At 35.8% G+C, this 14,846-nt stretch overlaps 1 protein-coding gene across 26 annotated transcripts in view; it reads right to left on the bottom strand.

Moving 5' to 3' along the window:
• The window catches only part of ZEB1 (zinc finger E-box binding homeobox 1), a 180,216-nt gene that overhangs the window by 153,410 nt on the left and 11,960 nt on the right, over positions 1 to 14,846 (bottom strand). Inside the window, exon 1 of one of the 26 annotated variants that reach the window (XM_070501128.1) lies at positions 404 to 1,024. The exons of the other annotated variants lie outside the window; for them this stretch is intronic. The gene's annotated coding sequence lies outside the window, so the exon portion shown is untranslated. Of the gene's footprint in view, positions 1 to 403; positions 1,025 to 14,846 lie in introns of those variants that run through there. 26 annotated transcript variants of the gene reach the window in all.

The following is a 14,846-nucleotide window of genomic DNA, read 5'->3' on the forward strand; positions in this document are numbered from 1 at the left end:
GCATGTACAGTTATCCCTCTAAGACAGAAATAGGTCTTATGTGTAAGTTGACAAGATTTACTGAGCTCCCTTTACACAATAAAGAATAACCAGATAAAAAGACAGTGATAAAAACATTTTTTTTTCTAACGGGATTTTTTCTATTTTAGTTACTATTTCAGTACTCTCCTCAACAAGTGGTCTGTTCTTGACTTATACAGACATAATAGAGAAGAACATTAGAACGTTTTACCCATCTCAAAAAGAGAAAAGAAAATGGATATACAGAAGTTCAATTTATTTATTTTTGCCAAAAGAAATATTATTACTTCCAAACCCATAAAGTTTAAGTAAATTGTTAAGGGCAACTGATAAAACATCTCAAAAAAGGTATTGCTCATTCAAATTTAAGTACTAAACTCACATGGTTCTGCCTTTATTTTGGGTCTAAGGTTCCGTATGGCAACCACTCTCATATGCTTCTGCTGCGAAGTCTCTGCTGTTAAGTCTTCTTGAAAACAACTACCCAGGTCCTAGAAATAAGCCTGAAATATCTGAAATACCCAAGTGAGCAAGAAATGTCCCAGAATTCGTGTTTGTAGGAAGGTCCGAGACTTCCACAAGTCACTGAACAAAGTCTTTCTTCTGAAACAAGGTGGCTGAACTACAGGGAACAAACTGCAAAGGTAACTAGTAGTTCTTCTGTCACAGGGTCCCCTACAACTTTCTCATATGTTAACAACTCCTGACTGCTTGCAGCTTCTCAGGCACTACCCCCAGTAAGGACACAGTAGCTTCTGCTTCTAAGTCACATGAGCCTAGCATATTCCTAATTTTCTAACTGATTACCAGAACATAAATCAGAAAGTTTAAATAAATAAGATTCAAGAATTTTCAGTTTTCATTATTGTAAAATTAAAATACTATTTAAATATTAAATACTTAAGTATATTTAAGTATGTTATACTTAAGAGTTGATAAATTGGCAAAATTACCAGATTTACAAAAATTTACACAGAAAAACACACAAATGATCTCTTGATATATACTATACACACACTTGAACACATGAAAAACTTCTTATCATATTAACTACTGTGAGGCAATATAATCCAGTTTATTGATAAAGGAAAAGTGACATACTTCCAATATAGTGCCTTGATTTAATTTGTCAGTTTACATGCCTATTAAATCACAGAGGTACTTGGATCAAATGGGAAGCACAAATACCAACCAGCAACCCACCTAGCCTGTTTTATGTTAACATATGGAAACCAGCGGGCCAGTGAGGCTGCAAGGAAGAGCACGGAGAAGACGGCAAGTCCACCTACAGGCTTTCTCTTCAGAAAGAACTGTCATCACCCCATCCCCCAACAAACCTCGATTATAGAAAAAGATAAATGCGGAGATTTCACCAACCTGACCCCAAGCTTTGTTCTCCTCCTCAAGGCACATTCAGTAAAAAGATCTAAACGCACATCTGATTTGACAAGCATTTAGGTTTACAAAGAAGGCGGTGAAAGTGAAGTCATACTTGGGGCACTCACGGGTTCTGTGTCAAAGGTCATGTAGCAGTATTTCAGCTGCCACTTGCTAAGATCTAAAGCGGGCAGAGCAGAGAGACCCACAAAATCATAGTACAGATCTCTAAAAGGCACCTTTGGAAATCATCTCCTCCAACCTTTAATTATATAAACATGTATGATTAACTTTGAATTTCCTGAGAGGGATTCATAGGGTGATACTCATTTGTGGGAAAGACACACACACACACAAACAAAAGGATAAGTGGGCATAATTACACAACCACAAAATGAAAAATTCCATAAATCAAAAGCTATGCTTTCAATTGATATGATAAATAATGAAATTTTAGGTTTAACACAATCCTATAATAAATTACTTCATTTTTACATTTTTTCTGAAGGGAAATATTCAGGACAGAAATTACGATGCTATCAAAATATCTGAAAAGAAATTAGAACATTTTAAATCAAATAAAATATCAGATTAAATAATCCTCTAAAAATGAACCAGGATTGATTGCTTAGGTTACTGAAACATTCTAAAAATTCAACTTAAAATGTTAACTATAATTTAGGGCTAAAATGAGCTTTACTTTTTTCTGTGCCACAATGTAATGCAGAAATAAAGCTCTCAAAAGCATCTTGAAACAAAAGCATTCAAAAAGAGACTTGGGGGGGAGGGCAGATAAACAGGTCAGCCAGGGAACCAGGAACACATGGCAACACAGGGCAGCGGCTGAAGGCTTCAAAGAGCAAGTGCGTTTCCTTCTTATCATCCTTGGGATGTGTACTCAACAGCTACCAAACAAAACAGGTGAGCTGTGCTGCTACAAACAAAACTTTTTCCCTACTGCTATATAAAAAAAAGGAGGTAGATTTTTTTGCAGGGGAGAAGCGTAACATTTAAGAATTTATACCTTAAGTACAGCTGGAATATCAGGCAAAATTTAAAATTCTTGCATTTATATTGAGTACTTTTGAAGCTTTCCAACAAGACTATCCATATCCAGGACGGAAAAAGAAATCATGTTCAGCAAACCCAGTTTATTCCTGTCTTTTCAGCAAACCAGATCTAACCTCAACCTTTGTTAAAAAGCTGGGACTTAAAGAAAGAAAATGACATTCATCCAGTCCACTCCCTATCGTTCCTCATCTATACATCTCCACATCATAGCTCATTTATTGAGGACCGCATCATAATCTTCCCCTCTATCCAAACTTCTATTATGATCTTAGAATCTGTCAATATCTGTCAATATCTACACAGATGCCCACAGAGCTTCAACAATGAAAATCCTCAACTCCATTACATTCCTAAGACTTGACCCTTGGTCATCACCCAGAACAACTCCACCTTAAAAAATTGTAAACTGTAACATTTTACTCTCTGACCATACCTCCTCCTCTTCTGTGTCTCACACCTTCGTTTCTACCACACTTCATGGAGATCTGCAGTCTCAGAGTCCCTCAATTTTTCATCAGCTCCCTCTCCTGGGCTCACTTCCTTCCCTACTAGCTCCGCCACTAAATAGCATAAATTTCTTAATCTCTCCTTGCCCAGTGTCCACACCTGTAAACTGGGAATAATAATACCTATTTCATATTCACTTCATATTCACTTTACTCAACAAGTATTTGAGCCCATTATACATGTCAGGCACCGAAAATACAACAGACAACAAACATACTTCCCTGCCCTCATGGAACTTACATTCTAGAATCTTCTGTAATCTTCTGCCATTGTTGTGAGGATTAAATGGGTTAATACATATAAAGAATAATGCACAGCGTATAACATGCAACATTTGCCACAGCTGATCATCTAAACTGCTCTAACTTCAACACATTAGTTTCCCTAAACTCATAACTTTTCACTGGCCCAGCCTGGTAAAACCTCAAGCCTAGATTAATGCTACATTCTGATCTCCATCACTCACTTAGGCCAGCGAGGACATCTAAGGAAATCACAACTATATTGATTTGTTCCATCAAAAATGTGTAGTTTCCAGTCTCAGTGGGATACACAGGTCAGCTCACTGATTATTTCATTTGTTCTGGGTTAGTTCCTTCTCAACTTTGTAGGCCTTCTTTTTCTCTTCTTGACTCTGAAACACTGATGCTCCCCAAGATCCTGTCTTCTGCCCTCTTTTTTTTTCTCCTCAGCCCACATACACTCCCTATATGGTCCTACGGTTTCAATCACCTCTTACATACTGATTTTTCCAGCCCAGGAGCCCCAGTCACATCCCACAGCATCAGATTCAAAAAGTCAATTGCCTTGTTAGACATCCCCCACTGGTTATTTTACTACCATCTCAAACTTAAAATATCCAAAACTGACTTCCTTAGCTTCTACATTGATCCTTACTCATGTATTCTGCTCACGTATCCTGTCTGATGTCATCACCATCTATGCAGTCGCCCCAGCTAGAAACTGTGGAGTTAAACTTGTCTTCTTCTCCCCCCGGCCATTTCCAAGCATCAACTCCTACTGAATTTCTCATTTACCAACAACAAATGCTGAGTCTGAACTCTGTTCCCTCTTCTCCATTTCTAGTAACACAGCCCGAGTTTAGGCCTTCATCAGCTCTCATTAGGCCAACTACTTTCCAAATGGCCTCCCTGCCTCCAAACTTTTTCTGTTCAAATTTCTCATCCACAACAGCTACCAAAGTAACTTAAACTTAACTATAATCAAATCAGGCCCCTGCTTAAAACTCTTTCTTTCAAGGGCTTCCCAAAGCACAGAATAAGAGATGAAGTTTGAGCTCCTAAAAACAGCATAAAAAACTTTCCCTGATCTGGTTCTATACCTCTCCATCACTCTCTGTCCCTTATTCACACTCCTACCAATACACATCTGCTTGTACTTCCAGAACGCGTCATGGTGTTTCTAACCAATGTGCCTGTGCCTGTTCTCCCCAGGATGGTCCTCTGTCCCCATTCTCTTCTGTCCCCCTCACCTCAATTCTCTCACATACACACACACACACACACACACGGTCCTCTGCTCCCACTCTCCTCTGTCCACCTCACCTCAATTCTCATACACACACACACACACACTCTCTCTCTCTCTCTCTGATCCTTTAATATTCAGTTCAGACATTATCTCTTTCTGTAATGCTTTCTTTGGCCATTCTTTCCATTTCTCCATATTATAGTGACTGTATTACAAGTATCTTTTTTTGTGACTCCATCCATCATCTGACTGCGAGCTTTGTAAGCGCAGAACCGCAGCTTTATCCATCAATGTATCCCTCGCAATTAGCAACGTGCCTGCAACACAGTGGGCAATCATTAAATGTTTGTTACATTATACTATCTCATCTCATACCAAGAATAGCAGGTAAACCATCAAGTACCAAGCTGCAAAATTATATAAAACTGAAAATGAAAAGCTAGGTGACTTATTTTTCTTTTCTGAATATCAAGTGCTATTACTAAAATGTTATCAATGGGTCTTAAAGATTAGCTGCAGCTCCATTCAACAAAAACCAGACTGAAATTGCTGTAGTTTATCCTCCAACTGGTTTCAAGTCTGTACCAAAAGTGTAAGTTAATAATTTATAGAATGTATCCCTAAGTGTTTTGACATCTGAAAGAAAGATATGCTGTGCCAAAAGCAGGATGTGCTTGGTAGGGGAAGGGAGTAACAACATGGAGACTTGAAGCCAGAGATTAAATAATATAATCATCCAAGAGGACTCATTTGACCCAATTATTAAAGGGAAAAAACTTCATGCAAATTCCTATGGTCCTTAAATTAACATATACAAATAAATTATGGAGTAACTTAGCCCTTTTGCATTAATTTAAAAGACATAATCAAGAAATATTTCTCACTTTCTGGGAAACATTTTATGAAGGTTATATCCCAAAATCTGATGGGGTATAATTTACTTTCCTGTGCTGTGTTGCAACGGATTAATCTAAAATACTATAAAATACCATATATTACTATTATCTAGTCTCCCCAGTAGAGAAGTGAGCAAAACAAATACCAGATGTGGATGAGACACTGTCATAATTACCCAGAATTCTTTGTGAACATCCCAAATTATCTGATGGTCAGAGCTATAAATTGCTGTACGTGGTCTTATATGTGGTCTTAAAAATTAAATGTCTTGATTCCACTGCAAGGGCTTTCCTTCTTATTTAGAAGTAAGTCACTGCTTACCATATGCTACATATGTGCTTAATCTTACAATAAAAACAGGCCACTCAAGTAACTTAAGTAGGAAATATTGTCTTTTTGAAGAATCTCTGACCGTGAATTTAGGCTATATACATAGTTTCAACTCTAAAGGAAAAACCACTAACAGTCATGTGTTTTGCCTGATAAAACCATGTGTCACTGAAAATTAAGCTATTTGAAGTAGCTAACAAAAAGCAACACAAAGGAAAGCTGCAATTCTTAGAGACAACGTCTATCATGAGCACAGAGCTACAGGATGAGACGGCTGAAGAAGCGCTATGGTAAAGGCTCTAAATGGGAATTGGGTCTAGGGTTGACTCATGGGAAGACTTTCATGCAGTTAAAAAACTTCTGATTTTATACGGAAATTTCTGGAAGCCAACATCAAATTCTCAAGAGTGTGACCCTCAATGGGTAAAGAACCATTGCTCTAAAGAATCTGTCTGCAACTCAGCCCCGTGGCCATAGTGGTTAAGTTCACTTGCTCTGCCTTGCAGCAGGGGGTTCCCAGGTTTGGATCCTGGGTGTGTACCTAGGCACCACTCATCAAGCCATGCTGTGGTGGCATCCCATATACAAAATGGAGGAAGACTGGCACAGGAGGAAGACTGGTAACAGATGTAAGCTCAGGAACAAGCTTCCTCACCAAAAAAAAAAAAAAAAAAAAATTTATCTGATTCTTCTCTCTTTAATCCTGGTGCCTCACTTTCAAATATTACTACTAGCATCTTCACCAATCACAATTACCCAATATTCTCTAGTCACAGTCTATTTTACTATAAGAATTTCCCAAAAGTAAAATGTCAACATCCCCAAATCAAATACTGCTTTCCCTAGTTGATACAAGCTATGTTAAACTTTTTGATTTTAAATTATAACTCCATCAACTCATCTTCAGAAGAAGAAAGGTCACTATCACATTTATGCATATGATCATATCTGCAACTAGATGAACAGGTACTTTCATCTATCTACTTTTCTCATGTCATGAATGTATGGAGACAAATTTCACTCAGTAAATTTAAGCAATGTCTAGAAAGACATTATTTACTAATACTACTTTTTACATTCTTAGAAAAAAGAAAGGGATTTATATAATCATTTCATCATAGTCTGACAATATGCTGGCAACCTTCCAAAATAGTACCCTATTTATTAAAGAATATTGAAAAAGATGGCATATTCCCCGTGGAGATTTACTTCACATTGTCTTTATAGCTTAGTAGTTAAATGCACAATATGGAGCCAGGCTAATTAAGTTTGAATACAGGCTCCACTTACAGCTATGTGACCTTAGGCAACCACCTCTCTGTGCCTCAGTTTCCTTACCTATAAAATGAGGGTAACAATATCTTCCTCATAGGTTTTAATGCAGATTAAATGAGTTAATATTTTTAAAATGCTTAGAATAGTGCTTGACGCATAAACACTACTGTTTGCTAAATAAATAAAACAAAACGGTAATATCCTGAAAGAAAATGTTATATCCACATATACAACTGTAAGAATAAAAGACATCATATATGTTTTAAGTTAGAAAAAATAAGGTAAGACAATGCCTTTCTCAAACTTCTTAAAATATGGTCAATAAACAGAAAACATATGAAAGTAGAAAAACGTGTAAATTTAGTGCTTAGAAAAATGTGAAAGAATTAACATCGTCTGTACCCCTTGAAATAAATGAATAATCTTAGAGTATCTCACAACCAGGGGTAGAAATTATTATGCTCCATTAAATACAAAGATAGTATTAAAAAACTAAGGATATCCAAAGAAAACTGACTATGTTTGAGAATTTGCAAAGATTAAATATACATACATAGGAAATACATAGCAAATACTGCACTCTCCCCAAAATGATTCACTTTTCTTTTTCCAGTTACTATTTTCAACAGAATATTGATTATTAGTAACTGTCATTAGTTATCAGTAATTATTAATATTAAATATGAAATAAATAATTCTATAAAATAAATTTAAGGTATAAAGAATAAATATTTGAATACTCACTATCCAGTATTTTTTAAAAAAGAGAAAACTTTACCCATACCTCTTACACCTACTATGTGTCTCTCCCCAAACTCATGTTTTATTCATTCATCCTTAAATCTTCTATTTGTCATTCCCTTTAGAGTTGTACTATATTTTGTATCCCTAAACAATGTATTACTTCATTTTGTATGTTCTTGAATTTTATATAAATGGAACCATGCTGTATATTCTTCTGCGATTTGTTTTGTTCCAACATTGTATTCCTGACATAATCCCAGTTGTTGAGCATAGGTATAATTCATTTATTTTCAGCATTGTAGAGCATTCCCCTGTAAGAATATACCTCTGGTCATCCCTACTGTTGACAGATATTTGAGATTTTTGTAGTTGTCATGTTATTATGAACAGTGCTGTATAGACAGCTATATACATCACCTGATATCTCTGTATACAGGTTTCTCTAAGACACATTTAGGAATGGAGATATTGGATCATAGTGTATGCGCATCTTCAATTTTATTTACTGATGACAAATTATTTTCTAGTGGACATGTCAATTAACATTGCCACCAGCACTGACTAAGTGCTCCAGCTACTCCATATTCACACAAACAGCAACACCATTTGGCTCTTAATTTTTGAAATCTAGGAGGTGCAAAATGTCTTCTCATTGTGGTTTTAATACGCATTTCCCTGATTACTCATGAGGCTGAATATCTTATATTACGCTTATTGGCCAAAAAATTTTATTCTTTTATGAAGAGCATATTCAAGATCTTTGCCCAGTTTTCTGTTGTTTGTCTTTATTTCACTGTGTGGCAGATCTTTATATGTGCTGAATACTAATCCCCACTGTCTTTATGGTATCTACTGGCAAAAAGAAATTATTAATTTTGATATAGTCATATTTGCCAATCTGCTGCTCTATGTTTTATGTATTTTTATCTTATTTAGTCATGAAAACATTCTACTCTATTTCTTTAGAAATTGTTATAGTTTTACCTTAACTATACCCTTACCTTACCTGTAGATTCATATCTATAATCCAGCCTGATTTCTCTAAATAACATGAGGTAGTGGTTCAACTCAATTTTTTCCGTTTAATTAACCAACTACCCTAACTACTGAAAGAGGCATCCTGTCTCCACTAACTGGCAATCCTACTGCCACTATAGATCAAGTTTCCTTAATGACTATCTTGCTATTATCCCTTCGATACTTTGTAGAACTTGCTAGCAATCTGTGTGGAGCTGTTAGTTTTCTTTGTGAGAATATTTTTCCTTTATATTTTAAGACTAATCAATTATCCATTCTTTCTCAAACCAATAAGAGCTGTATTTTTCTGGGACTTTGTTCATTTGATGTAAGCTTTCAACTATATTAGCATAAAGATGACCATTCCTGAAACATGTGTAGTAACATCCCCTTTTTCATTCCAGATACTGCTTTGTGACTTCTCTTTTCCCTTGATTAATCTTGTCAGCAGTTTTCAATTTTATTAATCTTTTTAAATAATATATTCTTAGCTGTATTGTTTCCTCTCTGATTTACCTTTGTTTTATACTTCATTAATTTATATTTATTTCCTTTTTACTTTAATTGGTGGAGCATTCTTTTATTTTTATTTTAATTCTTAAGAATGCAATTATTATTTTTCAGCATTTATTCCCGTAATGTAAGTATTAAGGTCTATAAATTTCCATAAAGTATCACTTTAGCTATATCATACAAGTTCCAATTTACAGTATTTTATTGTTAAATTATAAATATTTTCTCATATACCTTACAAGTTTTCCTCTGACCCACAAATTATTTGTAAATAATACATCTTAATTTCCAAACATATAGGGAAATTATGTTATTGCTTAGAGTTAATGACACTGTAAACAGAGAATGTAACATGGTACCAGTCCACTGAAATTTGTTAGAGCTGGCTGTATCAGACCAGAATGTTACCGAATTTTGTAAATGTTCCTTGTGTGCTTTAAAAGAATTTTTTAAAGAATTTTTAAAAGAATTCTGAGATGTAGTGTTCCATAACTGTCCAGTACAGCAAGCTTGTAAATGCTGTTACTAAAATCTTCTATATTTTTGTTGATTTTTCTCTGCTTGCAGTAACATTTATTAGGAAAGATTATTTTAAATAACTCACAATGCTGATAGATTTGCCTATTTCTTCTGTGGTCTTATCTATTTTCTGAATACTATATTTTGAAAGTATATTATCAAGTACATACCAATTTAAAATTATCATTCCTTCTACTATTTTATCATTATTTAGTGACCCTCACTCTTTAGGATAGTTTTCCCCCCCACAAAGTCAACTTTACATGATGTCAATATAGCCACACAACACAATCTTTCTTTAGTAAGTATTATCAGGCATATCTTTTTTCACTCTTTTTATTTTCAAGTTTTCTATATCTTTTTAAAGCTATATTTCTTGTAAAGAGCATGTAACTAGATTTTATTATTTTATCCAATCTGACAGCTTCTGTTAACTGGGGCATTTTGTCAATTTATATACACTGTAATTACTAATATAGCTGCATTTATTACTACTATCTTATTTTGTGCTTTCTACTTGTCATCTATTTTCTATGTTTTTCTTCTCTTTCCTTGTCTTTTTTTTTTTTTTTTTTTTGAGGAAGATTGGCCCTGAGCTAACAATCTGTGCCCATCTTCCTCTACCTGCCATAGCATGGCCTCAGAAGCAGTACATAGGTCGGCGCCTGTGATCCGAACTGGTGAACCCCAGGCCGCCCAAGCAGAGCGCACAAACTTAACCACTACAACACCAGGCCAGCCCCCTTCCTTGTGTTTTATTTAGATTATTTTTTCTCATTCTATTTCCCTCTCTAGTAGTTTGGAAGATATACACACTATTTCTAGATTTTTATTCCTTATCTCAGAAATTTTAACATGAATACATAACTTACCAAAGTCTATAGGTAATCAATAATTTTACCCTCCTTCTAAGCTTTGTACAGTGTTTGTCTGTACCTACCTATATTTACCATTTCCTGTGTTCTTATCCTTCTTACATCTTAGATCTTCCATCTGCAACCGCTTTCCTCATCTGTGAGACTATGGTGACCAGAAACTCAGAGAACATAACAGTGGAAGTATGACCACTACTGTTACCTGACTGCTGACTCAACCAAACACAGTAAGGACAAAGGGCAATCCCCAGGCTCTTTACAACTCAGGTGAACATGAGCAAGATGGGGGTTAGTGTGGCTGTGAAACCTTCAAACAGCTAACACCTTGCCTCTGTCCCCATATGCTGAATCATATATTCAAAGTCAAAGAATGGATTGTCAGATCTGCCTTACAGCCCTAAACTATTTTTTAAGTTGGTACAGTAAAACTGCATACCTATCTATTATGGAAAAAAAAAAGACGAGGATGCACCCCAGCAAAAAATTAATCTAACATGATAAAAGTTAAAAGTCTATAGCATTTTATAAAAATTAAGTTTTACCGTTGTCATACATGGTACATATGGCAAGTTAAGCTTTTAATAAAGTATAAATGAATACTAGTAAAATGAGGTTAGTTAAGTTTTGAAGTTTTGATTAAAAAACAAACAGCATATAACACAAACAGCACAAAAGCCCCTTAATTAACATATAAATTAGGTCACGTGAAATATTTAGAAATCTGATATACAAATAAGACTATTTTTTTACATAAGAATCATTAACTTAGCAGTTGAAACATGATAAAGTGTGTTTCCCCAGCACTTGGTCTAAAAAAGGCAATAGTTTTAATCTATCTTGTAGCATACAGCGTAACTTTCAAAAAAAGCTTGAATTTTTTTTGTTCGATAAGAAACACATATACCAGGCCTACAGCTATTTTGAATGAGGAACATTCAGGTAAATAAAGTTTTATTTTATTCAGAAGCTGAAAGTTTTAGAGATGCCTACTTCTTTCAATGTAGACAATAAAATAGCCAGCTCACTTATTAGCCTCATTTATCACAGGCAAGCAGGGACTGGATCAGGCCAGCTGAAAGAATGGCAAGGACCATCTAATTGTACTTTATGAAATATCGCTGGTAGAGAACTGCTATCAAAGCACACATGACAGGTTCACAAGATGGAGCTCTACACAGAACCATTAATAAGTGCCAGAAACAATCTGGAAAATTATCTAGTAGCAATAAACACAGAGGATTTTACACCTTTGGAGAACCATAATTAATGGCAGTAAAACCATTACTCCATAGGACTATAAGTCCAAAACACATTTGTATGGGTTGTGATTTATTGATTTGAAGAAAAAATAAAAATACAGTTTCTCATGATAGTGCAGAGCTCAGAAATACATAGCCAACTTGATGCATAGATTTTAGCAACCAACTCTAACCAAGGGCACTTCTCCTTCTAGTAAAGTAAGCCGTTTACTGACATTGATGATGATAGCAGAAGCAGTAGTGATGACAGCACCATTTTAGAGCAATTATTATGTTAATCTACCAGCATTAGAGTTTATATGAGCTAAAACTCAGGAAAGCAGGACAAATCAGCTTTTACTTTTATAGCTTTTCCCACTACTAGTAAAGCAAGCATACATATTCTTGAATTTTTAATCATTTAACATTTAATATGTAAAGAAGATAAAATGATGAATGACATAAATATGTCACTACCTGCTGCAAGACCTTTGGTAATTCTCCAATACTTCCAAGATAAAATCCAAACATGGCAATATAAATTGTTTTTCATTTGCTTCCTACCTAATTCTCCAGCCTCAACTCTAGCCATTCCTCCACTCACCCTACAGAGTTGCACCAAACGTGACCTGGAGGTCCCACAATGTGTGTATGCATGTCTCATGCTTTTCACACGCAACTCCCCTGTCTGGCATATTATTTTCCACATCTTTACTAAGATAACCCACACAAATCCTTTAAGACTTGGCCACAACCTCTATATATGTAGGACAGAATATCACATCAGTTACCTAGCTATATTCTAAAGGTTTGTTTTCCTACTTTTTCCTCCCTACTATTCTATAAGCTCTTTAGGGCAAGATGCTAACTAAATCTTTCATCTTCAGAGTCTCAGCACCTAGTACACAGTAATCCATCATAGTCATTCTACAGATGAACAAACTTAGACCCAAATAAATGGAATTATTTCCCCAATTTCATAGGCCAGTTAAAGGCAGGTTTAATATTAGAATCTAAGACTTCTATCTCCCAGATCAATGCTCTTTCTATAAATGCATCTAAGGATAGCAGATCAGAAGGAATTAGGCATCAGTATCTAGAATGTTCAAGCCAGACACAGAGCTAAATGGAGTATAAAAAAGTGAGACCTATAAAAACAAAAATAAGACAAGTTAGTTATAATAGATTTTAAAGGAACAGGTGATAAAAAGAAACAGAAAAGTCAGATAGAAAAATACCATCTTAAAAATAAGAATTACATGGGAGTTAGTCCAGTGACACATTTTTTAGGACATGAAAAAGATAAATTAAGTAAATAAATGTATATGAAATCAACTTCAAAGTAACTAAACACTTTTTCTTTAGCCATAACAAAATGAGAGCGGTAAAGTATGTAGGTAAAAATCAACAAGATGAAGCATTAACCAAAGTGACTGGCATAACACTACTTTATGCCAAGGTAAGAGGAGAGTGTTTTATTTGATGTAAGTTACCTTTTATGGGGAAAAGCTAAAGGAAGTAATATTTTAACTTAAAAAATCACCAATCTAAGAAAGACGAACTGAAAAAACTCTCAATTTACAAATAATATATAACCAACTCAGATGTATATGCTTTTAAATATTCATGAAGTATAAGGAAACAAAGCCTAAGTACATCTTACTAAGTCTTTCAAATAACCTCCGTGGCAGAGGGAAGCAGAGCAGCAAAATTCTTCTCTCAGGATTAATCATTCATTCAGTTAAGGACTGAATACCCACTATGTGCCAGGGGTGCTGAGAAGCAATAAAGGGCAGTGGCTAGGAGCACAGATCTCAAGCCAGACTAAATGGATTCAAATTCCTGTTCTACTGCTTATAAGCTGTGCGACCTTGGGTAAATTACTTAATCTCTCTTTGCCTGTTTCCTCATCTGTAAAAAGGGTCTAAAAACAGTAACAGGATTATTGTGAGAATCAAATGAGCTAATAAATGTAAAGCATTTAGAAAAGTACCTGGCATACAGTAAGTAACAGAAACTCAGTAGGTGCTACAAGTGCCGTGCTATTTCTACAACAACTACCACCACCTACTGGCGTACCAAGATGAGTAGGACAGTCTCCGTTCTGAAGGAAACCATTGTCAGGTAGGGAAGATAACATACGAACAAACATACAGGAGAACAAGCACAACAGAACAGAAAAGACAAATTCACAGGTGTAATAGAAGAGAAGATAATTACTCTCTCTGACAAATAGGAAAGGGATTAGGGAAAGCATTTTGGAAAAAGAAATATCTGAGATGAATTCTTGTCCACCTTTGAAAATATACCAGAAAGTATAGGGTAGCAGGAAAGGAAGCATATTTCAGGTACAGGGAACAAAAGTATATTCAAAGGTATGGGGGGAAAGCAGTTTGCAGCGACAGGAACGCATAGGCAGTAGGCAGGAGGTGAAGGGTGGCCAGCACGACGGTGGAAGAAGGAGCAAGTGCAGGATCATGCATCCGGGCCTGTATGTCATGCTGGGGATCCTGGTCTTATCCAGTAAAGTTTAACTCATCCAGTAAATTTTTTAAAATCCAGGGAAGAATTTAATCGGCAGAATAACTGAATCAGACTTTGTGTGTGTGTGTGTGTGTGTGTGTGTAAGACTGTCAGTGAGCTCACATGTGTGCCAATCTTCCTACACTTTATGTGGGATGCCACCACAGCGTGGCCTGATGAGCAGTGCTGGGTCCGTGCCTGGGACACAAACCCGCGAACCCCGGGCCGCTGAAACGGAGTGCGTGAACTTAACCACCATGCCACGGGGCCGGCCCAGACTCTGTCGTACAAAGATAATTTTGGCAGCAGTCTGCATGATAGAGAAGAGTGAGGAGAAACAATAGGCTAGTATAAGAGTCTGAGTGAAAAAGGAGGATCCTAAGGCAACAGGAATAGAAACGAAGAGGAAAAGTCTGATTTGACAGATACTCAGGATATAGAATTGACA

Source organism: Equus asinus, chromosome 29, assembly GCF_041296235.1.
Source record: "Equus asinus isolate D_3611 breed Donkey chromosome 29, EquAss-T2T_v2, whole genome shotgun sequence".
NCBI classification, from domain to species: domain Eukaryota; kingdom Metazoa; phylum Chordata; class Mammalia; order Perissodactyla; family Equidae; genus Equus; species Equus asinus.